General features: G+C 41.7%; 1 long non-coding RNA gene across 2 annotated transcripts in view; it reads left to right on the top strand.

Moving 5' to 3' along the window:
• Nucleotides 1–26497, top strand: part of LOC115460271 — a 164087-nt gene that overhangs the window by 111822 nt on the left and 25768 nt on the right. For both annotated transcript variants that reach the window (XR_003940442.1, XR_003940443.1), the window contains exons 2-3: nucleotides 10789–10853; nucleotides 14962–15122. This is a non-coding gene — a long non-coding RNA (uncharacterized LOC115460271). The remainder of the gene's footprint in view (nucleotides 1–10788; nucleotides 10854–14961; nucleotides 15123–26497) is intronic.

Below are 26497 nucleotides of genomic sequence, written 5' to 3'. Positions count from 1 at the left end.
CACCACCATGGACACTGACCTGCAGGGTACCACAAGGATCGATACTGTCACCTATTCTGTTTCAATATCTCTCTGAAGCCACTAGCTGAGCTGATTCGGTCAATGGACACTCAGTTCTACATCTATGTGGATGATGTGCAGCTACTCATACCCATTGAACCTGACTTACCTACAGCCTTGAGTAAACTGATTACTTGTTTAACATCAATTCAAGAATGGGCTAAACACAACAAACTTTGCCTGAACCCAAGTAAAAACGAGCTTCCCTGGGTCCCTAACACAAGTGGATACATACCTGACATCAAAATCCCTTTTGGGAAGTATGAACTCTCCCTCAAATCACAAGTCAGGAACCTTGGAATACAGTTAGATTCAACATTTACTCTGATTCCCCAAATTCAAGCAACCTTCAAGAGCTGCTTCTACTATTTGCAACAGCTACGCTGCCTCTCTCCTTACATCGAGAAGGTAAATCTTAACCCAGTTGTGCATGCCATGTAACATCAAGACTGGATTACTGCAATGCACTATACAATGGTCTGACTACAAAGGGCCTACACCAGCTCCAGTTGATTCAGAATGTAGCAGCAAGACTTATAGAGGTTGCAAGCGACGTGATCACATCACACCATTTTTGCAAAAACTTAATTGACTACCAGTACAATACAGAGCTAAATTTAAAACTCTATGTCTGATCTTCAAGGCCCTGAAAGGAAATGGCCCTGAGTATCTGAAGAATAGGATGATCCTCCACACACCACCAAGGACACTAAGGTCCTCCCAAGGACTTTCACTAACTACACCCTCTCCAAAAGACATTACATGATGTGATACCCGCAAGCGAGCCTTCTCCGGAGTAGCCCCCACACTGGAATGCATTGCCTGAAAGGCTTCGCTTAACACAAGACTATCTCTACTTCAGGAAGCAGGTGAAAGCTTGGCTCTTCAACCAAGCCTTTAATGGAAGAAGTAACTAACTGGTTAGTCTCACTCACATACACACACACACATACAAGGATTGACTCGGGCTGCACATACTGCAGCGGGATATGTTTATCCACTCCTAGCCTAACTGAGATAATATTTAACCATCTCTCTGACCTCATGTGCAACTTTCTTCAAATCAGTCACCTTACTTTCAAATTCTTCCTACTTTCTTACTCATCTATATATGTTACAACTTTGCCTTACCCTTCACTACCAATTATAATGTTGTATTACGTATTGTGTTGTCATTGCAAGTAGTATACCATCTCTCTTACTATACATATACCAGATGGCAATAGAATATTCGTCTCACAGTGTGTGAATGTTGAACATTAATTATCAACCCAGGACCTCAAAGCTGCCAAGCCTGGCTATTCAATATAGAGTACTTGTTTTTTCTTTTAAGAGCGCCACCGCTTTGTTATTGGAGCAATGTACCTATCATCGGTCCTTGTTCTTTTTATTTTATTGTAATGGGAGCACTACCAACCAATGTAAAAAAAAAACTCCTTAAGGAGAAAAAACAAAGGTCAATTAGACAACTCACCGCTCAAAACACCCACATTGTGAGAGGAATATCTTCCAAATTGTTACCTAGAAATCTAACCTATTACATTTTTACCAATTCTTTGTACTTTTTATATTATATTTTCTCATTGAACCGCATGATCCTGCCCCACTCCCAGCTGTGTACTTATCTTCTCGGCTTGTAAGCCTTGCTGTATTGTGGCTTGAGGTATTTTCTCTTCCCACCACTATTCAGTCCTTCCAACCGGTTGGTGCGTTCTCTCGATTCTGTTCAGTCTTTACTCCTCTAATCTTGTTTAACGTCTTGCTTCATAATCTCATTCTTCTGCTTTTTCTTCTACAAGAACGTCTTGTTTCGCAAATGTTATTGCTGCTTCAGGAAGAATTTTTCTACTAATGCGATTTCCCCCTCCAAGATGGCCGTGGTATTTAAACAGATGCTGCCCAAATCAATGACCAATCCCATCAGTGGGGTTTTTTAAAGGGCCAGTATCCCTCAATAAAATGCCTTCCATTCTACATTTTTATTCAGGCCATTCGGTATTGTTGTTTTATATTGGAAAATAAGTCTTTGTTCTTTTTGCCACAGATATTTTTAATATCCCCTCCCCTCTCTTGCCCTGTTGTATCTTATCTATTATCATAAAGCCCAATTGATCAAATGTGTGTCCCTCGTCTACACAATGTTGGGCCATTGGTGCTTCTGATTACTTATTTGTGATACCATGTTTATGTTCTATTACTCTCGTTTTAAATTTTCGAGATGTATGCCCTATATAGATTTTGCTACAAGGACATCTGCATGCATATGTGACATTTGTAGATTCACAATTTGTTTTACCTTTCATTTCTATTTGCTGCTGGCCATGCTGCCATGTCAGTGTTGTGCCTTATGTTAGGACATATGCAACACTTTCCACATTTGCAGTGATATCCCTTAGTCGTCTCCCACTTTCTCCATACGTCTGATTTACATATTGTATCTTGTGTATTGGTATTCCTAGTATATGATACCATTAACTTCTGTTCTTTGAACACCTCATGTGTTTGTAGTATCCTCCAATGTTTTTTAATAATCGCTGATATTTTTTCTGATTGTTTAGTATATTTCAGAATGCAGTTAATCTTGGATCCTTTCTGCCTATTTCTTGGACTCAATAGCCATTCTCGGTCATTAAACCGTGCTCTTTTTTGAGCCTGTTTGACCATTCTAGGGGGGGGGGTAACCCCTTTCAATAAATTTACTCTTTAAATCTTCAGATTTTGTGCAATAAGTTTGAGTGGAGTCACATATTCTCCTATACCTTAAGAATTGTGAAAACGGGAGACTGGTAACTAAATGTTTGAGGTGCATACTATCAAACGGCAACAGTGAGTTACTGTCACTCGGTTTTGTGTAAATTTCTGTGTAGATCCGTTGACCCTCCTTATGGATCCATATATCCAAAAGGTTCACACAATTCAAATGTGCTTTGTACTCAAATTTAATTGTGGGATGGCACTAATTCAGTTCTTCTACAAACGGATCCCATTCTTTTATCGGCCCATCCCAAAGCACAAATATGTCCTCAATGTAGTGACGCAAACACCCACAGAAGGTGAGCTCTCCACAAAGAAACCAACGATAGGAAAAACACACAGTGGATCCAAAAAAGTCCTCTCACAATGAGTGTCTTCCTGAACAAGGTCTTTATTAATAGTAGCAGAATTGACCCTTATCAACACAAAGATCATGAGGAGAGAAAATGATGAGGAGAGAAAATCAAATCCACAACATTGTATGATGTCATAATAAAGAACATACCTAGTATATCTGTAGAGAACAGTGCCTCGTAGGTCAAGTAAAGAAACAGCACTAAAACTGCTAAAAACGATATCTATAATAAATATGTAAGGCAATGAAATAAATAAATGAATACACATTGTGCATACAATCATATATGGCAGAATGAAATAAATGATAAAAAACAAAAATATAATAATAAGAGCAGAGAACAGGAGTATGGACAGGGATCTCAAAACAAACTCATATATAAAATGAAAAAAAAGAAAAAAATGTATCATAATAATGGTGAACTCATGTGTGTAACAGTGAAAAATCAAAAGTCAAAAATCAAAAATTAAAGATGTTTTGAACAATAAGAATAGAAATGAGGCAGGACTGTGGCAATCCACAAAAAAATAAATTAAAAAATTAAGTTAGCAAATGACAAAGATAGTCTAAATACCTGACAAATTAGTACTGATGAAACGAGAAAACAGAAAAAAAGCCTAATATTACTTTAAAAAAAACACTTGAAATAATAATGAAATATAAAGATAACAATAAAAATCAAATTAAAATGAGTGATATGTGGCAGATACTGAACAGGACCTATAAAATCACACATTCAACTACAAGGAAAAACAACATGGTGTAGGGGAAATCACCTATATGCCATATATATAGACCCTAGCAAACATGTGGTTAAGAAATAAACGGAACTACATGCTAACAAAGGTACTAATGCGTGTAAACTCATGAGTTATATTGAACGGTACTAAGATAACGATTAATGCAAAACAAAAGACAAAAAATATATAGGCATCTATGGGTATAACGCTGTGCCGAAATGAGTGGTGACGTCACTTGCCACGGAATGAGTAAAAAACTGGTCCGATAAAAAATCGAACAAGGTGCAAGATAAAAATAAAAAGTGTTAAGACAATAAAAGATATGAAAGTGTGGGGCACAGTGTGAGCTATTACACCGGATGACATGGCTGTCGGCATAACAAAAAAAGGGGAGCCTTAGAAGCGCCCAAAGCAAATACTAAGTGCTAGAGGGCACGCTGCACATATGTAAAGGCGTAATGCAAAACTTAGTATCCTCACAAAATAAATGATGGTTTGTGTGAGGACTTAATAGAAGCTGACTAAACACAAAATACTCACGATTGCGCTGTGCAGCTGAGTCATACGCGATAAATGGCAAAACGTAAAAGACTCGCGGAGGAAAGATTTATACCAGAAGTGAAGACTACATCACTTCCCCAGTGGATAAAAAAGTATCGTTGCTAAGGTGATATGACGCCTAAACTTAGGATCGGCACTTAATAGGATAAACTGGTAAGAATACTCCACTCCACAAGAATTAGTAAAAGATGTGGGGTGTCTAAACCGCTGCTTAATAGAAGCTAACGACATTAAAACCCAGAAATTGAATATATGAAACACATAATGTGATCCCATGTTAAATTAAAGCTGCATTATTAAAAAAATATATTTTTTAAAAAAATATTGATAACCATGATGATGAAAATAAACATCATCAAAACATGTACAAAATATCTTATAAAAAAATGGTGACTAAACACATATAAAGTACTTATATGAAATAATAAAAAGTGAAAAAATGAATTATACTAATATTGACACTACACAAAAAATATAAAATAAATTGAACGAAAGAAAAAAGAAAAGGAACACAGCCTCAATGAAAAAATCAAAATATGAATAATAATAAAAAAATAAAAATGAAAATAAAATAATAATAATGAATATCAAAATAATATAATAATAAAAAAGTGAAAACACAGGAAAATTGAGAACAATAAATGAGAATGAATCATAAAAAGGAACTGAAATCCATGTCCATATTGAGTCCATGCGGTATAACTGTGCCTAATGTGTATATATAGTTCTCTGTTCTTCCCTTAACAATTTCTCATCTATATTGCCACCTCTCCAAGACATATATATTTTTTTGAATACAAAAAATTTTAGATGTTCAATTGTATGATTTTTTCAACCCAATGTGTAACAAGAGGGGCGCTGTGTACCTGCCTTGTAAGGCAACTCCTATGTTCTATAATTCTTGTTTTTATGGCTCTCTTAGTTTTCCCTACATAGAGTAAATCACAGGGACATATTATGATGTAAATGACACCGGTAGTGTTGCAATCTGAGAATTGTCTAAGAGTATAATTTTTATTATTATGCTTACTATGAAATGAAGTGATGGTAAGTGAGTGTTTGCACACTGAGCATCTCCCGCATGGTATATGGCCGAAGACGTCTCTTCTTGTGGGCCTAAGCTCTGGAAGGGTAGAGGGGACCAAAAATTCTCTGATATTACGATTGCGAGAGTGTGCAATGACTGGAACTAGATTTGTGAAGCAGGTGTGTGTCTCCAAGATATGCCAATGTTTTTTAATGATGTTTCTAATACCACCAGATAAATGTGAATATTTTAAGGTACAGACCAGATCTGGGCTAGATTTGTCTGGCTTAGCAATCAGGAGATCATTCCTATTCTTATTTATAGCCCTCTTTAAACTATTATTTACACATGAATGGGGATATCCTCTGGAGTTGAACCTGTTAGACATATCTACTGATTTAGCTTGAAAATCGTCAAATCTGTACATAGCCTACGCAACCTCAAAAACTGTGAATATGGTAAGTTTTCTTTCAATGATCTATTATGAAAGCTAGTGAAATGTAAATAGTTGTTCTTATCTGTAGGTTTCCTATATATGGTAGTTTTAAACCCATAGATGCCTGCTTCTCCACTTTAGAACAATGGGCCAGGGTTTTCGCTTCAGGCTAAACAGGGAAAAAACTCATTGTCTCATCCTCTCGTCCAAGCACGCACATGTAACAGACACAATGCTTCCAGTTCTGGGCTCTGCCCTCCCGATTGACAACAGCCTGAGACTTTTGGGTGCACCTGGATTCACATCTCCAGCTGGTTGATCATGTACACTTGGTCTCCAAAAAATGTTCCAGGCCATGTGGAGGCTTCGACGTATCAGATACCTCCTTCCCAGAGACTTGTTCCGTACCCTTGTCCACTGGCTTGTCCTATCCCACCTGGACTATTGTAGTGGTATTTATGTGGGTTGCCAGGCCTCCTTACTGAAAACTTTCCAAACGGCTCAGAACACCGCGGCGAGGCTCATCCTAAACGAGCGGCGTTTTGCACACGCTGACCCCCTACGCTTTAAACTTCATTGGCTACCTGTACAGGAGCGCATTGCTTTTAAGATCTGCTCCCTAACACATAAAATCATCTATGGGGATGCCCCGGAATACATGTTCCCCTTGATTGACCTTCCGCCTAGAAATGCCAACCCTGCTGCTCGGTCCTATCTTCACCTCCATTTCCCGAATTGTAAGGGAGTCAAGTATAAGAAAATCTTCGCCTCGTCTTTCCGTTACTGGAGTCCCAAATACTGGAACACGTTACCTCGCCACCTTAAAACTCAAGTGGACCATGCCCTTTTAAGAAGTTGTTAAAGACATTCCTCTTTGCTAAGACTTATCCCTCAATTTACCATGTTGATTAAAACATCCCTTGTCCCTTACCCTACTTAGTTCACTTTGTTAGTTTCTTCCCCATGTTTACTTCTTTATGCTTGCCTAAGCTGTTAAGTTTGTACTCTTATGTAATTCTCTGTAAGCCACATTGCGCCTGCATGTGTGGGAAAATGTGGGATATAAGTAACAAATAAATAAATAATATAAATAATATAAATATGTGGTTTTTTGTATCAAAATGTCCAAAAAAGGAATCTCATTATGATGGTGCATTTGAAACCGTAGATTAGGGTCCCTAGTATTCAACCAAGTCATAAAAGAGGATAAACTATCTGTGTTGCCTTTCCATAGCAGGAAGATGTCATCTATATAACGTTTGTACATTCTGATCTCTTTTTCATATGGATGTATTCTAAGAAATCTCTCTTCAAACTGGGCAACATATAGATTTGCAATGTCAGGGGCCATGGCTGACCCCATGGCTGTCCCTTTGATCTGTTGGAAAAAACTACCATCAAAACCAAAATAGTTCTTGGTGAGAGCAATAGTGGCCAAGGCAAGTATAAAATGATTGGGAATGCGTCGCTCTTGGGTTCTTCTCTTAAGTATATTCTCTATTACTATCAGGGCTTCCAACTGAGGAATATTGGTGTAGAGAGATTCTATATCCAAAGTCACCATAGTGACATCTTCAAGGTCTCCATCAAACATTTCTAGAATATTGATCATATGGGATGAATCTCTAACGTATGAATCGATCTCTGGGACAAAGGGTCTTAAGAAGTGGTCTACAAACTGAGACAGTGGCTCTAAAACTGAACCGTTACCTGAAATGATTGGACGACCGGGGTGGATTATCCAACCTTTTATTATCTTAGGAAGAGTGTATATGGTGGAACGAAGGACACTTACTGTAAGGTAATTCTTTTCTTTAAGAGTAATATACCCAGCATCAAAAGCATAAGACACTAATTCTAATATGTCTTTCTGAAGTTGGTCAGTAGGATCTTCTTCCAGTTGGATATAATATTCTATATCAAGGATCTGTCGTTGTATTTCCATGATATATTCTTGTCTATTTTGTATGACAATAGCTCCACCCTTATCAGCCGGTTTTATAACAATATCTCGGTTCTGAGAGAGTGTTAATAAGGCATTATGCTCATCTTTGGTGAGGTTATGATGAGCCTTACGATTCTTCCTTTCAAGGCATTCTATGTCTAAAAGAACACACTTATAAAAGTAAAAACCACAGGATCTGGAGGTCCCGGCGGAAGCCATTTAGATTTGCCTTTAATTACTGAGGCATCTTGGTAACCCTCTGTATAGTTAGAAAAAAAGTTTTTTTTAATAATTTCCTATAAAACCTAAACATATCTACCCTTGTTTGAAAGGAATCGTATCACCACTCATTTCGGCACAGCGTTATACCCATAGATGCCTATATATTTTTGTCTTTTGTTTTGCATTAATCGTTATCTTAGTACCATTCAATATAACTCATGAGTTTACACGCATTAGTACCTTTGTTAGCATGTAGTTCCGTTTATTTCTTAACCACATGTTTGCTAGGGTCTATATATATGGCATATAGGTGATTTCCCCTACACCATGTTGTTTTTCCTTGTAGTTGAATGTGTGATTTTATAGGTCCTGTTCAGTATCTGCCACATATCACTCTTTTAATTTGATTTTTATTGTTATCTTTATATTTCATTATTATTTCAAGTGTCTTTTTTTTAATTATTAGGCTTTTTTTCTGTTTTCTCGTTTCATCAGTACTAATTTGTCAGGTATTTAGACTATCTTTGTCATTTGCTAATTTAATTTTTTAATTTATTTTTTGTGGATTGCCACAGTCCTGCCTCATTTCTATTCTTATTGTTCAAAACATCTTTAATTTTTGATTTTTGACTTTTGATTTTTCACTGTTACACACATGAGTTCACCATTATTATGATCATTTTTTTCTTTTTTTTCATTTTATTTGAGTTTGTTTTGAGATCCCTGTCCATACTCCTGTTCTCTGCTCTTATTATTATATTTTTTGTTTTTTATCATTATTTATTTCATTCTGCCATATATGATTGTATGCACAATGTGTATTCATTTATTTATTTCATTGCCTTACATATTTATTATAGATATCGTTTTTAGCAGTTTTAGTGCTGTTTCTTTACTTGACCTACGAGGCACTGTTCTCTACAGATATACTAGGTATGTTCTTTATTATGACATCATACAATGTTGTGGATTTGATTTTCTCTCCTCATTTTCTCTCCTCATGATCTTTGTGTTAAGGGTCAATTCTGCTACTATTAATAAAGACCTTGTTCAGGAAGACACTCATTGTGAGAGGACTTTTTTGGATCCACTGTGTGTTTTTCCTCAATGTAGTGACCCCAGTAAGCTATTTTGTGGAATTTGGAAGACGTATACACATGCTGCTTTATGTGCCATAAACAAATTTGCTATGGAGGGGCCAAAAGGCGCCCCCATAGCTTATACCCGATGTTTGCAAATAGAGACGATCATCAAACAGCACTAACAATTTTTTCCTATCTCAATTAATTGTTGGAGGAACCCCGTGGGGACCTGCCACGGTCTTTCTCTTAGTAAAAGGGCCCCAGTGTGTTTTAAATCTGTAAAATTGCCTTTACTAACTTTTGAAATGTATTTCTCTAGTTTGGCTAGCAAGTGGTGCATGTTTTTTGTTAAACCTGTTAAAGATAAGTGCATGCCCTCTTTTAGTTTCACTTAGGGGCCCTTTTACTAAGCTATGTAGGTGCATAGGCGCATCAATTTGGAGTTACCACCTGGCTACCGCGTGGCCTGGGCGGTAATTTAGTTCTTTATATGCATGTGCTACGCACACTGGAAAATGTTTATTTTCCTGCATGTGGCGGAAATCGGGCGGTAATCATCATTCTACGCACGTAAACGATTACTGCACAGCTACCATGTGAGACCTTACCACTAAGTCAATGGGTGGGTAAGGTCTCAGATCCAAAATGGACATTTGCCAATTTTTATTTTGTCACATGTCCATTTTTGGCAAAAATTTAAAAAGGCCTTTTTTACAGGCGTGCTGAAAAATAGATCTTTGCACACCCAAAACACGTGCCTATACTAGCGCTGCTCATTTTTCAGTGCACCTTAGTAAAAGGACCCCTTAGTGAAGAAGTCAATCTACAGTACTGTGTGATCAGTATACTTTTAAAACTTGTTGACTGGGTTTGGATTGACCTGGAGTTTGAAATTACCCAGCTGGTTGTTGCTTCAATCTTAGCCTGTGAGAAAAGAGAGACAGATAGATCTCTTTGCTGAGGCTTGGTGAATTATATGTCCTGATCTCCCCAGGTACTTTCTAGGAAGTAAGCAAATGTTTAGTTAGTGTTATAATTGATCCATATTTCAGTTACCTTTTTTTGTTTGCAAGCACTAATTTGTTCCACTGTTTAATTTTTTTTTAAGACAATATATAATATTTAGTTTATTGCCTCTCTGTCTGGACTGATAAAGAATCCTGGTGGCTTTTGTGTTTAGTCTGTGAGTGCTTTCTGGGAACTTTGGGACCACTGGGAGTGTGACTCCAGTAACCTAGAAATCACTGGGGATAATTGGAGAGTGAGAGACTCGCCGAAAGGCAGTTGTGACCCAGTCGGTGGGAGGAAGGTGCTAGTGTAGAGCACAAGCGGCAGGTGCAGGCAGACATGAGCTGTGCTGGGGATAGACCCTGTAAGTGGCCGCGGGGTAACCCCAGGCGGGTGGCTAGGTGTTTCATGACAGCGCTAAAGTATGTTATAATTTTCAGGACTGTTTTTGTTCTAGTTCCTCTTAATTTGTTATCTGCAATGAGCTGAGTAAGTATTCTGCAGGCTATAAGAACTAAGTAAGATAAAATAAGATAATTGAGAGTAGTTTAGTAATATGCAGTAACCCGTCATTTTGCTTCTTTTCTTCTCCATGCAGGGTTGTTGGCTGGCGTGCCACTTATGAGCGTGACGAGAAGAGATCATGGAGCTATACTGGTACATGTAAGTACTGGGCTGGTGCAGAGGGAAAGGAGTGTCTGGAACAGATTTATTGCTGCAGCCCTCGAGTTATAGGTGCAGGAAACATGCTTCTCATTAGCATATAATAGCTGCTGTCACCCTCTTTTCTGTCTTTGATATAATTGTTTACCATATTCCAAATTAGAATGTACATCTGTCAGCTCCAAATGATTCACATCAAGTAAGTGGAGCCCTAGAGCAGCATGTCTGGCTTATTGTGCTAGGAGGAGGACCTATCCAAGCTGGGTTAGATTTGCAGAAAGTAAAATGTAAGCATATCCAGACACTTTGGAAAATGACACCAGAGAAATCCATAATGATGTGCCAAGCTTATGAGGCCTTTCCAGAGCCGACTGTTCAGATAGAAGGCGCAAAGCCTTGAGTATCAAGTAACAATATTTTGTAATTTTTTGTCTGCTGGAAGAATGGAAGAGTATATACTGTGGTACAAATTCTTATGCATTGTACTTCAGGAGGATTTTTAAATGTGGTTAAGAATTAAAAAAAAAAGTTCCCATTTCAAATTATTGTTTTAATGTACAAATTTTTTTAAAAGGTAAAATAGATTCAACATTTTTATAGAAAAAGGAAAGAAAGATACATAGGTTGGAGAGCAAAGGGAGATGGATTCTGTGTAGGAAAGCAGAGAGGGGGATACAGAGATCAAAAACATACATGTCAAGGGTATTAGAACCAATCGGCTAATAAATTGCCATTTAAAGGAGAGCTCACCCAAAGTCAGTTAGTTCTTAGCTGCCCTGTGAGGACTTCATGAGGAGTTTGTTGCCTGTTATAAACTGAATTCTTAACTATAATAAAGCATTCTCTTATTTTATATATGCATATAATATACATAAATATCTGCATCTGCAGTATTATACCTTGGCCTGCTGCATTTATTTTATATTTGAAATTCGGGGCATGGTTTGTTGACTTTTCAGAACATCACTGGGATTTAGAGGGTTTTTTTTGTTGTATTAATTTCAATTAATTTTGTCAATATTATAATCAGCTGGGTCTATCTGATAAACTACAAGTACAGTAATAATGATCCTTCCTAGTGGAAATGCAGGTGCCCGTGATGCTGAATGGGTCTGGCAGCTACATTTGCTTCATGTTGACTGGGTTGGGTGGTGGATTAGTGGCATTGGATTGCAATCTGTAAAGATGAGCTCAAGCTTGACTTGAGAGGCTAAAATATTTGGACAGTGGCCAAGGTGTGGGATGGATGTTTGTATTATTGAACTTGAGGATAGGCTAGCTACGGGAGAGTTACTGGATATGAACTAAATAAGCATTCTTGCATTCTCAGCTAACTGGGAGGATAAGGAATTCAGGAGCAACAAGATGACAAAATGGATAAGACCTAATATCCCACAGGAAGCTGTGCCCAGTAGCTATCCGAGATATCCATTCATGGGAATTGTGGATATGAAGAACTGTAGACTAGATGGATCAGTTAGTCTTTTTCTCCCATCATTCTCTATATGTAACTATCAAGGCTTATTTTCGAAAGAGAAGGACGCCCATCTTTCGACACAAATCGGAAGATGGGCGTCCTTCTCCCAGGGTCGCCCAAATCGGCATAATCGAAAGCTGATTTTGGGCGTCCCCAACTGCTTTCCGTCATGGGATGACCAAAGTTCCCAGGGGCGGGATTTGGGCGTGCCTAACACATAGGCGTTCTCGACCCATAATCAGAAAAAAGGGCGCCCCTGACTAGCACTTGGATGACTTTACTTGGTCCTTTTTTTGTTACGACTAAGCCACGAAAAGGTGCCCAAACTGACCAGATGACCACCGGAGGGAATCAGGGATGACCTCCCCTTACTCCCCCAGTGGTCACTAACCCCCTCCCACCCGCAAAAAAATAGTTTAAAAATATTTTGTGCCAGCCTCAAATGTCATACTCAGGTCCGTCGCAGCAGTATGCAGGTCCCTGGAGCAGTTTTAGTGGGTGCAGTGCATTTCAGGCAGGCGGACCTAGGCCCATCCCTCCCCTACCTGTTACACTTGTGGTGGTAAATATGAGCCCTCCGAAACCCACCACAAACCCACTGTACCCACATGTAGGTGCCCCCCTTCACCTGTAAGGCCTATGGTAGTGGTGTAAAGTTGTGGGTAGTGGGTTTTGGGGGGGGCTTTTGGGGGCTCAGCACACAAGGTAAGGGAGCTTTTTCTGAAGTCCACTGCAGTGCCCCCTAGGGTGCCCGGTTGGTGTCGTGGCATGTGAGGGGGACCAGTGCACTACGAATGCTGGCTTCTCCCACAACCGAAGGGCTTGCATTTGGTCATTTCTGAGATGGGCGTCCTTAGTTTCCATTATTGCCGAAAATCAGAAACAACCAAGTCTAAGGACGACCATCTCTAGGGACAACCTAAATGTCAAGATTTGGGCTTCCCAGACCGTATTATTGAAACGAAGGATGGACGCCCATCTTGTTTCAATAATACGGGTTTCCCCGCCCCTTTGCCGGGATGTCCTGCGAGGACGTCCTCAGGAAAGGCGCCCCTTTCAATTATGTCCCTACACGGGGTCTTTTACAAAGGTGTGGTAGTGTTTGTAGTGCGCACTAATGATTAGCGTGTACTAAACACTAGAGACGCCCATAGGAATATATGGGCGTATCTAGCATTTAGCGCACTTATTTTTAGCGCGCACTAAAAACTCTAGCGCATCTTTGTAAAAGGATCCCAATGTAATGTATACATGAGTGGAGGAGCAGTCTAGCAGTTACTCTGAGAACCAGGATTCAAATCCTAATGATACTCCTTTTGGCCTTGAGCAAGTCACTTCACCCCTCCATTACCTCAATTACAAACTTAAATTGCAAGCCTTCTAGGAACAGGGAGATAACTTACGATACCTGAATATAACCTGCCTTGAGCTTCTTAAAAAATGTGTGAGCTAAATCTAAATCTGAAATGACTGTGATTTAAGACAAAATGCTTGCTTTGAAGAAGTGGAAAGGTGAATAGTATTTGTCACCTGTGGCGGCAGTGTAGAATGTGGTCTTATAAGAAACCTCTTTACAAGTCCCCTGTCCATTGGGAATGGCAGGGATTAGACATAGGACAACCACAGAAGTGGAGAAACTGGATTCGCTATATAGTGGAGTGCAGAGTGGATTCGCTATATAGTGGAGTGATGAATAGGACACTTCCAAATGAGACCTAGAGATGAGAGAAGGAAATAATGCTTATTGGTAGGTACGACTTGACACAGCACCATGTTTCAGGATTAGACACATGCATGGAGGTGAGAGGTGACTAACCTGGATAGAGAGGAGGGCACTGCATGGAGTGGAGGAGCAGCCTAATAGTTAGATCAATAGGCTGAACCAGGGAACCAAATGCAAGAGAGGAATCCAAGTACCAATGATGCACAAACCAAATGATAGTTGGCCACGAGTTGGGAACTCCTCAAATGTCTTTTATATTTTCATAGGTTTTTGTAACTAACTTCCAGGCAAGACACTGTATGATCATGACCATTGTGGATCGATAACCTGACTGTGGTTTGGCACTTGCTTTCTTCAATAAACTCCTTTTCCCAAGACTTCTGAGGAGTTTTTGATTTGTGGCTAACTCCAGTGTTTGGATTGTTTCCAAGAACCAGGGAAGCCAGGATTCAAATCCCACTGATGCTCATGATGATCTTGGGCAGGTCATGTTAGCCTCTATTGCCTTGGGTACAAACTTGGATTGTAAGCCTTCCAAGAACAGGAAGAGTACCTACTGTACCTGAATGTAACTCTCTTTGAGCTATTACTAAAAGGTCTGAACTAAATCAAAATCTCTTTCCGCCCTAAACCTCAAAGATTTCCTATTCAGATTTTTGCAATCAAGTTATTTTCATGGCTTCATTACTGTCAGTGAGGGGTAGAAAGTGACTAAGGTGTGGGGATTCAGATGTATATTGAAATGTCTCATTAAGGAAATACTCATAAAAATGGGGTAGAAAGCCATGGAGTTCTCTAGCAGCTGTTTGGCTTCAGGTTTCCCCTAATTTCCCTGTGAATGACGACTCCATTTCTTGTGAGGTCATTGTTTTGACCATGCAATTTGTTTTCTTTTTACCATCTTCCAGAATAGTGATAGTATTTATCATCATAAATCTTCTTCTACGTCTGCTGGTATCGTTCGCGGCAGAGACAGCTTGATGCATACCTCACCAATCCACGCAATGCCCAGATAGTGATTGTTGGAGGACGAGCTTACCTGCACCAGCTCTGTGAGCAGCGGCAAAATGTAAGGAACACTTGTCTCCATGTGTGCAGTGTCAGACAAAACTAACAGAGGATTGTTACAAATAATATAAAGCGAAATTGGTGAAGAAAATGGGGTTTAACTGTGAAAGAAAAAAATGGTTACCCCCTAAAAGTGGAATGGATAAAGATAGATGAAGCTAGATTGGAATTGCTGGAGCCATTTCAGTGCAGATCTTGAAGGACACAATCCACTTGAGTTTTCAGGATTTCCACAATGAATATGCATGAGATCTGTTTTTACAGTAGCGGTACTGCATGAAAGTAGCTCTTGTGTGTATTCATTGCAGAAATCCTGAAATGTTGTCTAGTTTGAGGGACTCAGTTTGTGCCAGGGGCATAGCCAGACACCCAATTTTGGGTGGGCCTGGGCCCAAGATGGGTGGGCAGAGGAACCTCGCCCTGTCCCACACGTGATTTGGTCTCTCCTTCTCTTGCCTGCATGCCATATGATCTCTCAAACATCCCCCCTCTCCCGTATACCTTTTAAATAGCAGATTTTCACCAGCAGCTAGCAGCAACTAATACACACTGTTCATGTTGGCCCCACAGCCTTCCCTCTGATGCAATTTCCTGTTTCTGCCTAGGCAGAAATACATCAGAGGGAAGGCTGTGGGGCTGGCGCGAGCAGTATGTATGTCACTGCTCACTGCAGGCGAAGATCTGCTACTTACAAGGTATGCAGGAGGGACAGTTGTTGGGAGTTTACAGCTGGTGGGGCTTGGGGATCCCTGCCAGCCACATCATAGGTATGCTGCTACTGGGTGGGCCTGAACCCAAAGTGGGTGGGCATGGGCCCACCCAAGCCCACCCTTGGCTACGCCACTGGTTTGTGCACCTCTGCACTAGAGGAAAAAATGATAGAGTAAGGCTTATTGAATAGTGCCACTGAGAAGTGGGGCTAAGGAAAAGAGGATGTGGGTGTGGGCAGGATAATGTATTTTCTCTGACCTAAACTTCCCATGATGTTGAGACACCTTTAATAGAGGTGGAGTTAGGCATAGAGGATCCTTAATTACAGAGGATAAAAGGGAAAGCCAGAAATTACCTGTGACAGTGCAATGGGAATTAAATTGGGCAGGCTAAATGGGTATTGTTGTCCTGACCTGCTATCTTGTTCCACATTTCTGTGGTGGGTTGTTTGAATGAACTCCCACAGGCAAAAGCTAAATACATTTTAGTCTTGCAATTTTTTCCTTCTCATGTTGAAGAATTGAATTATTATACAGTAAGTGTATAATTCAGTTTTTCTTTTCTTCAGTTCAGTCTAACAGCAAGGGGTTGATTGAATTATTCTGTTGGAAAAAAATGAACAGATCCCATCTTCTGCTTAGTGTATTTTTAGCTTTGATATTTTCTTATATTATTTTAATCATATGGTGTTGGGATTGAATGATATTTTCATTCAGTAATGCAAATTTTGTTGATACATATTTATCACAGTACTTATATAGGAGGGAGAAGTATGTGTGAAGCATGGGTTTGCCTTCATATGTGTACAGTTTCCTTCCCTGTGCTATATTGTTTAAGGAAGATATAACAAAGTTTCATATTTTTCAGCAAAGGTACTACTACTACTTAACATTTCTAAAGCGCTACTAGGGTTACGCAGCGCTGTACAGTTTAACATAGAAGGACAGTCCCTGCTCAAGGAGCTTACAATCTAAAGGACAAATGTACAGTCATTCAAATAGGGGCAGTCAAATTGGGCAGTCTAGATTTCCTGAATAGAGGTATAAAGGTTAGGTGCCGAAGGCGACATTGAAGAGGTGGGCTTTGAGCAAGGATTTGAAGATGGGCAGGGGGGGGCTTGGCTTAAGGGCTCAGGAAGTTTATTCCAAGCATAGGGTGAGGCGAGGCAGAAGGGCGGAGCCTGGAGTTGGCGGTGGTGGAGAAGGGTACTGAGAGGAGGGATTTGTCCTGTGAGCGGAGGTTTTGGGTGGGAACGAAAGGGGAGATGAGGGTAGAGAGGTAATGAGGGGCTGCAGACTGAGTGCATTTGTAGGTTAGAAGGAGGAGCTTGAACTGTATGCGGTACCTGATCGGAAGCCAGTGAAGTGACTTGAGGAGAGGGGTGATCTGAGCATATCGGTCCAGGCGGAATATAAGACGTGCAGCAGAGTTCTGAACGGATTGAAGGGGGGATAGATGGTTAAGTGGCAGGCTAGTGAGGAGTAGGTTACAGTAGTCAAGGCAAGAGGTAATGAGAGAGTGGATGAGAGTTCGGGTGGTGTGCTCATAGAGGAAAGGGCAAATTTTGCTGATGTTAGAGAGAAGCAACAGGTCTTGGCTGTCTGCTGGATATGCGCAGAGAAGGAGAGGGAGGAGTCAAAAATGACTCCGAGGTTGCGGGCAGATGAGACGGGGAGGATGAGGGTGTTATCGACTGAGAGAGAGAGTGGAGGAAGAGGAGAAATGGGTTTTGGGGAAAGACGATAAGCTCGGTCTTGGCCATGTTCAGTTTCAGGTGGCGGTTGGACATCCAGGCAATGTCGGATAAAGGCCGATACTTTGGCCTGGGTTTCCGCAGTGATGTCTGGTGTGGAGAGATAAAGCTGGGTGTCGTCGGCGTAAAGATGATATTGGAAACCATGAGATGAGATCAGCGAGCCCAGGAAGAGGTCCAAGGACAGATCCCTGAGGAACTCCAACAGAGAGCGGGATGGGGGTGGAGGAAGATCCAAGAGAATGTACTCTAAAGGTATGGTGGGAGAGATAAGAGGAGAACCAGGAGAGGACAGAGCCCTGGAACCCAAATGAGGACAGTGTGGCAAGAAGTAAATCATGATTGACAGTGTCAAAAGCGACGGATAGGTCGAGGATGAGGATGGAATAGTGACCTTTGGATTTGGCAAGGAACATGTCATTACAGACTTTAGTGAGTGCCGTTTCTGTCGAGTGTAGAGGGCGAAAACCGGATTGAAGCGGATCGAGGATGCCATGAGAGGAGAGAAAATCAAGGCAGTGGCTGTGAACGGCACGTTCGAGTATCTTGGAGAGGAAGGGTAGGAGGGAGATGGGGTGGTAGTTGGAGGGACAGGTAGGGTCTAGTGATGGTTTTTTGAGGAGTGGTGTGACTACGGCGTGCTTGAAGGTGTCAGGGACAGTTGCAGTGGAGAGAGAGAGATTGAGGATATGACAGATTTGGGTGGTAACAGTAGAAGAGATGGTGTTAAGTAAGTTGGTGGGGATGGGATCAGAGGAACAAGTTGTGCATTTCGAGGAGGAAAGAAGGTGGGCAGTGTCCTCTTCGGTGATATCAGGAAAAGAGGAGAAGGAGGCCTGGGTTAGTTGAGGGAGTGGGTTGAAAGGTCCAGTGTATACTAAAATAATGTAACTTCTATAATACTGGGACACAACATACTGTGGTTAGAACCAGTGGCGTAGCTTCCCTTTGAACTTTATCATTGGAGTCCTGACTGTGGCGTTTCTAGACAGAAATATCTGGGGTGGCAACAGGGTTGGCAAGCTAGATATGGGGGGTGGCAGGCCCTCTATGAGTACCGGTGCCTTTTTTTTCTAGAAGAAAAAAAAAAACCAAAAGTGGTCCTGAGCCACAGGGCCCACTCTGTCCAAGTTTCCTCCCTTCCTCTCCCTTGGTGCAGTACCCCCTCCCCCCCTCCCCCCCCCCCCCCCCCTACACACACAACCACCACCACAGCACGGTTTGATGTGCAAAACTACAAGTTAGCTTCCAACCTAGCATTGAAGTTTGTTACGGTCGGAGCTAACTGGTGTTTTGATTGAGCAGTGTGCTGATGTTTTCATAGCCCTGCTGTTGGACTATGAAAGACTCCTGACACAGGCCACACAGCCAAAACTTGGCCGTATCGAGCCTTCCTTAGAGGTGAACAAAGATCATTGCAGCACTATTGATGATTTTCACTTTTATTGATCGCTTCCACTGTTACTTTTTGTGATTTTGTTTTTCTGATCATGCCGGTCTTGGTCTCTGGTTCTACTACTTTCTGTCTATTCTGTTAACTCAGCTTCTGTCTCACCCCCCCCCTTTTTGTTTCACTTATGTCCTTGTCCATCTTTATTGGCACTGATCTTTCACATTCAGCTTTTCTTCCATTTTTCTGTCCCTTTTCTGAATTCTAGTTTTCCATCTGTCTCCTTTACCCCCATCCATGTGCAGGCATACCTCCCTCTCTCTTCCCTTCCCCCTCTCATTCATCCATGTGTGGCATATCTTCCTCTCTTTTCCCTTTCCCTCTCGTTCATCCATGTGTGACATACCCTCCCTCACTTGCCTTTCATTTCCTCCAATCCATGTGCATCTCCATCCATCAGGACTTGTTAAAAGCCAGATCCTCCGAATCTGCTCTATAGAACTGGGTTCGATTTCCACTTCAGCTCCTTGTGGACTCTGGTCAAGTCACTTAACCCCTCTATTGCCCCAAGTACAAATAAGTACCTTTATACTATGTAAACCGCTTTAAATGTAATTGCAAAAACCACAGAAAAGTGATATATCGAGTCCCATTCCCTATAATGGGGTCTATGGAGGATCCAGCACCTTTTACATGTTCTGCCCCAGATCCACTGCTGCCTTGGAAATGGAGCTCCAACTTGCCTTGTTCTGTCACAGATCCTTTGCTGTTTGGTCTGACCTGGATCCTGTGCTTCCTTGACTGTGTCTTGTGGCTGCCCTGGATTCTCTGCTGCTTTAGTCTGTCCCACTCTAGTGGCAGCTGTGGCCCCTTCTCCATTCTGCTCTGCTTTGTCAGGGCTTACCTTGGCCAGGAGCTTCGTTATTTTTTTTTTTTTTTTTGAATGAGTACTCAGTATTTATAGACCTCTATCATATTTCCCCTAAAAGTTTCTTCTCCAAGCTGAAGAGTCTTTTGTACTGGCTGTGTTTGATTGCTGCTATCTAAAAAAAACTCAGGCTAAGTTAGAAAAAGAAAAGTAATCTTTATTTCTCACTAGCAACAGCACAATAAATACTATTGGCTCTTGGCATTAGTAGTTTTACAGAACAGAGTCTAACAATAGGAAGGAAAGTTATTCCTCACTGTCATACAAAGATCACAGAACAGAGAGAAAGAAAGAATGAATGAAAGAAAGAAAGATTCTTAGCTGTAATAATTAGTTCTTACGAGGGGGTGGAAAGTACACCCCCTTCGGAAAAAATATGCAATGGGAAGGATATGAAACTATCTTGACAGCATGGCTATTTTCAGAGTTTTCTTTGTCTGCAGTGTACTATAGGCCTGTGGTGAGCATTCACTTCTCCTCTACCCTGGACCAATCATAGGTGATGCGTATGTGATGGAGACTTGTAATTGGTTCCTTCATATATGCAGGAGGCTTGCAATTGGTGTCCTTGCCACACCTCTTCTTAGTAAATTACATTTGTAACAAGTTATACCAGGCAGCTGAGTTGCCCTAGCAACTGGAGGCCTTATCAGAGTTTGTGATCAGCCAGAAATTCCTGCATGTGGCTGATAGTAAAGAAAGATGGGGGTTGAGAAGTAGTGCAGCATACCTGAAGTAGAACAATATAGCTAAAAATGTATAGACACTTTCCTTATAGGAAAGTTGTCCCATCCTCTTTATCATTTTCATCACCCTTTTCTGTACTTTTTCTAATTCCACTATATCTTTTTGAGATGCGTGACCAGAATGGCACACGGTATTCGAGGTGCAGTCACAACATGGAGCCATGGAATTTTAAAGAAAATTGGAAGACAAACTTATTACATACAACTTTAGCTGAAGGAAACATTTTTACTATGGCTAGAACAAAAAATCTGCATATTTGTGTGGGAAAACAAAATAAATCTAGCCACACAATGAGAGAAGTGGGTTAGGAATTCACCATTCTACTTTTACAGTATCACTACTAGAAGATATGAGTAATTTGTGGTTGGCTGCAATAATAAAATGCCAGTATAGGTTTCTATAATGGTTTTTAATGATACAGTTAGGTCTTACTGTCACTATTCATAGAGCTATAAAATGTAACTATTCCACTCACACTCTTGGCTTTGAAAATATTATATTTATCTTCATCTTTATATATGTGAACACGTGCTTAATTTGGATTTATCACAAAATTCCTTTTTTTCCCCCCCTGTTCTGTTTTCACGATTTGTTTTGAGCAGAACATTTCTGGAGGCTAAATTTCTTTTATAAGTAATAAATTGACAGCAATTTGTGCTTGAATTATTGCCATCCAAGCAAACAGCTTTGTAATTTGGTAACTCTATTTTTAAAAATGTTAGCTTTGCTTCCCTAGCTTTTCTATCTCCTAAAGCATCTGTAGAATTCATTTAACCTCTGCTTCGCAAATACTGGAAGTAGCTGTAATAACACTTGTTATAAAGCAAAGGTTTTTGACCTAGACAGTGGAATGGAGTGGGCTACTGGGGTCACGGGCACGGCCCAACTAGTATTTTGCCCAGTGTAGCAGAAAGAACAGGAGAGCTTGGCAGTAGTGCCGTACGTTGGTTTGTTTACCTCCCCCTCCCCCAATCAAATAGTGTTTTGCTACCCCTGATTTCAGAGAGCAAAAAGAAGAAATTGATCAAAACATTAAAACAGATAATTGGAGCATGCAGAGGAGGAACTGTTAATACCAGCTGTTTTGCTTTTTCTGGCATCAATTCAAGTACAAATTGTTGTCCACATTTCTTTTTTTACACCAAAAAAAAAATTATTCACCACCTAAATGCTGCCAAAGGCAATTAAAGGTGCAGCTGTATTTAAACCAGTGGTGTACCAAGGGGTGGGGTGGTGGAGGCAGTCCACCCCGGATGCAAATCAAAAGGGAGTGCTCCGCTCCTGCTGCTCCAGTCCCTCTGTTCGTGCCGCTGTCCCTGCCTCTCTTCTGGCTGGTCCCGTGCGTTCCTTCAGCTCCATGCCTCCACCCCTGCTGGACTGCTGCCGCTATTGCCTGTCCACTGGCCAGAGGTCCCGCGCCTTCCTCCAGCAGCCTCCAGCCCTGCCAGGCTGTCACCACCGCCGCTGCTGCTGCTTCTCATCCAGCAGACTAGCAGTGATAGCGGTAAACAAATAAAAGCAGGAAGATTGTGGGGTCTAAGCTAGTAAGCTACCGGTGGCTGCCGATCCCGCCCTTTTGACGTCACTTCCAATTCTGGAGCAGAGTCGACAGCTACTAGTAGGTAAGGCCCCACAATCTTGATTATTTTTTTTTTTTTCTGCTGATAGTTTGAAGCGGGAGCAGCAACGTGGGTGGGTGGGGGGGGAATGGATCCGATAAAAAGGATAGAGAGGGCAGACATGGAAGAGGGGTGAAGGCAGACAGTGAATACAAGAAGGGGCACAGATAGAGAGGGCAGACGCTGGATGGAAGATGGGGCAGAGAGAGGGGGAGAGAGGGCGGTCAGACCCTGGATGGAAGGGAGAGAAAGGGCAGGCAGTAGATGGAAGGGGGTAGAGAGAGGGAAGACCCTGGATGGAAGGGAGAGAAAGGACAGATAGTGGATGAAAGGGGGAAAGAGAGAGAGGACAGATCCTGGATAAAAGGGAGAAAGAGGGAGGGCAGACCCTGGATGGATGGGAGAGAAAGGGCACATGGTAGATGGAAGGGGCAGAGAGAGAGAAAGGGAGATCCTGGATGAAAGGGAGAAGGCTGGGAGGGCAGGCCTTGGATGATGAGAGAGAAAGGTTAGAAGTGGATGGATTGGGCAGAGAGAGAAAGGGCAGACCCTGGATGGAAGCGAGAGAGAGGGTATATAATGGTTGGAAGGGGAAGAGAGAGGACAGATAGGGGCATACGGTGGATGGAATGGGCAAAGACAGAGAGAGCAGACACTGGATGGTAGGGAGAGAGGCAGCAGATAGTGGTTGGAAGTGGCAGACCGCTGGTATGGAAGGGAAAGAGGGCAGAACGCTGGATGGAGGGGGCAGAAAGAGAGAGGGCAGACACTGGATTGCAGGGGCAGGGATAGAGAGAAGGCAGACACCGGGATAGTAGGGGCAGAGAGAGGGCAGATGGTGGATGAAGGGAGGGAGAGTGTGAAGAGAAGATGAGGAAAGCAGAAACCGAGTGACAACAAAGATAGAATTAAAAAAAGTTTTTATTTTTCTGCCTTTGTTAAAGTACTGTTGTAGCTGTGTTAATAATACATGTTATAAATAGAAAAATGAATAAGGTAATATTTTTATTGGACTAATTTAATACATTTTGACTAACGTTCAGAGATCAAAACCGTCTTCCTCAGGACAGGATACTGTAATAGCAGTATAACTGTATTAAGCCTGACAAAGGAGGTTGTGGCCTCTGAAAGCTAAATGTATTAGAAATAAAACAAGGAAAAATAAGACAATACCATTTTATTGGACTATTTGTTAATTTGTAAAGTGGTGATCGTATTTGTTACTTTTTTTTTTTTCAAATTTACCTCTGCTAGCTTTATATTTTACACAGTACTAGGGGACATACATCACTATCACATTTTTCTGTGGTGTTTGCATTGTATTGTCAGGCGCTCCTCTCAACCGAGTAATCCTCTCTCTCTCTCTCTCTCTCTCTCTCTCTCTCTCTCTCTCTCTCTCTCTCTCATCTCACTCACTCCACTCACTCACTCACTTGTCCGTGCTGTCTGCTTCTGACTCCACACTCGTCAGTGCAGTTCGCTCTCACAGACCCACAGTTCAGCTAGCTAGGTTTTCCAACACAGTTCAGCCAGCCTGGCTTTTATACTCAGTTCAGCCAGCCCGGCTTTTATACTCAGTTTAACCAGCCAGGCTTTTCTACACAGTTCAGTTAGTAAGGCCTCAGAAATCAGCAAGGCCTCCAAAACTCCCTTCAGCCAGCCCAGCTTTAAACACAGTTCCACAAGCCAGGCTAAAAATGATCCACCACCCACAACTGTCAACAACTTATCTCTTGACATCCACCCACCGGATCTCTCCTGACTTTTATGCTTTCCTTATTACTTTGGGCTCCTCCAGAAGTCACTCTTCTTCTCCAGTCACTTCCTCACCCACCTCCATCTCTTCTTCCACCCCTTCTCCTTCTACGTGCTCCAACTCCTCCCATTCTCCACCCCCTCACTCAGGTGTTCCACCCTCCCTCAGCTGATTCCATTTCCCAATCCGCCTCCTCTCTTTCCTTCTCCTGCAACTCAGGTTCTCGTTTGTCATGACCTCCCTTATTCTTCCAGGCAGTCTGAAATCTGTGTTCTCTATGCTCCTGCCTCCGCCCCTCCCGTGCATTCTGGGTTCTGTAGTTCTGGTCTTGTCTTCCCTCCCCCGCAATGCATTCTGGGATCTGTGGTTTCTCTGATTCTCACAGTATGCAGACTCTGGCTTCTTGGGGGTTCAGTTCAACTTTTGTCTAAATATTTCTATTTTTAGTTTATAGTTTATATTTTTTAAAATTTGCTATACTGCTAATGCTGACTAGCAGGTCTCAGTGTTCACAATGGTTAAAACCAGTTTGTGGTTATTTTTTCTATAGTGGATTAGGGTGTATCTGTGAAAAAGACATGGTTTTCTGTTGGCATTGACTGTGCAGGATCGGCGATCTGTACTGTTATAGCTGGTTTAGTTTTACAATAGATGTATTGATGTTGTACTGCTCACTGCAATATTTAAGATGTTGCCTTTTTCTAGGTTACACCCTTGTGTGACTCGTAGAAGTTACTGCTTAAGATATAGAAGTATTGCTCTGTAGGTCCTGAATGACATTTGTTGTGTTTTGTATTCTCAGTATGTATAATACTGGATTTTGGAGGGGGGTGTTAAAAAATGATCGGCCCCGGTGTCAAAATACCCTAGGTATGCCACTGACAAACACAAATCAGTTTATTCCTACTGAAGGCTGGCATAACTAACAGGGAGAAGGGTATCACCACTTTTTAACCTCCCTCATTTTAGCAAACATGATCGGGAGCACCTTGTTTCTGTCTCTTCTTCCAGTATGCAAATGAAAGTGCTAATTTGTTCCACGTTCCAAGAGTTATTTAAACAATCTTATCTGTCTGCTGTTTTTATCCTGTGGTGCTAGTATCAGATGGATGTCTTCTTCATTATGTGCTGCAGTTCTCCCTAAACCAACTGTGGAACAGGTCATGGTCATTACACATTACAAAAGATATAGCCAAAATCTCTCAGAATCGGTTCAAATATGTCAAATCAAACTGCCTCACACCTTTACACATACCTGCAACTTTGAACTACAGCTCATCTCCCTTCATACCTACCAGTCAGATTTTATTCAGAGTTCTTAAGATACCCATGGAAGAAAAATGCCAATATGTTAGGAAAGTGTACAGATCAGATGAAACCCACTGATTTAAAGAGAAAAACATTTGAGCACTGCACAGTTCTCTCTGGTACAGTGCAACTACAGGTCCTACTACAGTTCTTGTTTCAGGAGGGAACAGAGTAAGGATTGATTTAAATCTATTTACCTGAATGAAACTTGCTATGAACTATCACTGAAAAAGTTTGGGCTAAATCCAGCCCCCTCCCCCCACACCAAAAAAAAAAAATCTATTCATCAGAAAAGTAGAAAAAGGATGGAAAGAACTGGCCGTGAGGAGGGGAAGTCAGGAAATGAGGCAGACTGTACTCCAAACTAGGGTTACCATATGTACGGATTTACCTGGACATGTCCTCTTTTTGAGGGCATGTCCGGGCAACCGGCCGGGTTTTGCCAATCTGCCCGTTTGTCCAGAAATCCGGACAAATGGGCAGATTGGTAGCCTCCCCTCCCCTTACTTACTAGTGCCCTGGTGGTCTAATGACCTCTTCCGCCTTCGAGACAGGAAAGAGCCCTGCCCTGCATGCATCCTTCCTGTTGCTGATCCTTGGTGCCGAGTCAAAATGGCTGCCGAGAGTTTACGACCTCGCGAGACTTCAACTCTCGGCGGCCATTTTGACTCGGCGCCGAGGATCAGCAACAGGAAGGATGCATGCAGGGCAGCGCTCCGGACAGGAAAGAGGGGCTCTTTCCTGCCCCGAAGAGGTCACTAGACCACCAGGGCAGTAGTAAGGTAAGGGGAGGGGGGGGCGACCGGGTATGTGACGGGGGAGGGGAAAATGTGACAGGGGGCGGAGTGAGGGTGACAGGGATGGGTGTGAAAGGGGGCGGGGCATGTATCCTCCTTTTTGGGGGACAAAATATAACCTACTGCAAACAGAGGAAACTTTCCCTTCTAATCACAACACTTGAACTTCGACATGAGAAGAGGAGGCAGTGGATGGACGTTGACCATTGCCCATATACCTCTGGTAGAAGTTTCATGAGCAGTCTGAAAGGCAGAGTCCTGAGCTAGCCCAGTAACTCAGGCTGCAGGTGCGGTGAATGTCCATGTAGAAGGTCTTCATAATTGGATCAGGTCCAGTCCAAGGTCTTCTTGTGCTGGAGATGCTGTG

This window comes from Microcaecilia unicolor, chromosome 1 (assembly GCF_901765095.1).
Source record: "Microcaecilia unicolor chromosome 1, aMicUni1.1, whole genome shotgun sequence".
Taxonomy (NCBI): domain Eukaryota; kingdom Metazoa; phylum Chordata; class Amphibia; order Gymnophiona; family Siphonopidae; genus Microcaecilia; species Microcaecilia unicolor.
Note: the sequence above shows the minus strand (reverse complement) of the source record. Positions and strands in the feature narration are given on the sequence as shown.